At 39.0% G+C, this 733-nt stretch overlaps 1 non-coding gene across 1 annotated transcript; it reads right to left on the minus strand.

Moving 5' to 3' along the window:
• Positions 1-318: 318 nt before the first annotated feature.
• Positions 319-439, minus strand: LOC122241753. Its single transcript, XR_006221976.1, has one exon. It is a non-coding gene; the product is annotated as a small nucleolar RNA SNORA31 (small nucleolar RNA).
• Between the last annotated feature and the right edge of the window lie 294 nt (positions 440-733).

A 733-nucleotide genomic window follows, 5' to 3' on the forward strand; every position in this document is an offset into this window, starting at 1 on the left:
GAGGACCTGCAGGAGGAGGCTCCAAGGTTGGTGATGCCGTAGAAGGAAATGGCTGCAGGCTACTTGGAGTGCGATTTGGGATACTCTGTGGTGAAATCCAGCAGCACATTGGCCAGAAAAACAAGAATCCAGGGGCAGTTGAGTGCGATGGAAGTGGGAAATGACAAGCTTTTAGTCACGAATTTACAGAACATATTTCTAATCCTCTAATAATCTAGCTAAGGCATGAGAGGGCCTGCACAAGATTTGATGAGTGTCTGACCCTAGGCAAAGAGCTACTCTGAAGATAAAGTATGTACTCTTTTTTTTTTTTTTGGCAAATATATTCCCTTATTCAATCTGGGCCACAAAGACAGAAGGTACACAGAGTTTTTTTCTTTTGTATCCTAATGCAAACCAAAAGAACAACAAATTATTTAAGGTCTATCAGTAAATGCAGTAAAAGGTCATACTCTTGAGTCTTAAGACACACACATATCCCTCTCTTCTCAAAAAAAAAAAAAAAAAAAGGAAGAATAGAAACCCCAAACCCCAAACTTCCTTTTATAGAGTAGAAGTATTTCTTATTCTTTGTGTATGTTCAAAGTTCGGACTGCTTTTTTTTTTCCCCCCTCAGTGAGTCTATGAGAACCCTGCTGGGCTTTTGTTAACAGAAACATGACATACCTTTTAAGGAATACTGTCATCTGGAAAACAACCCACCCTTTGCATTTTAACCTTGTTAAATTGTATC

The sequence above is a fragment of the Panthera tigris genome, chromosome C1 (genome assembly GCF_018350195.1).
Source record: "Panthera tigris isolate Pti1 chromosome C1, P.tigris_Pti1_mat1.1, whole genome shotgun sequence".
Taxonomy (NCBI): Eukaryota; Metazoa; Chordata; class Mammalia; order Carnivora; family Felidae; genus Panthera; species Panthera tigris.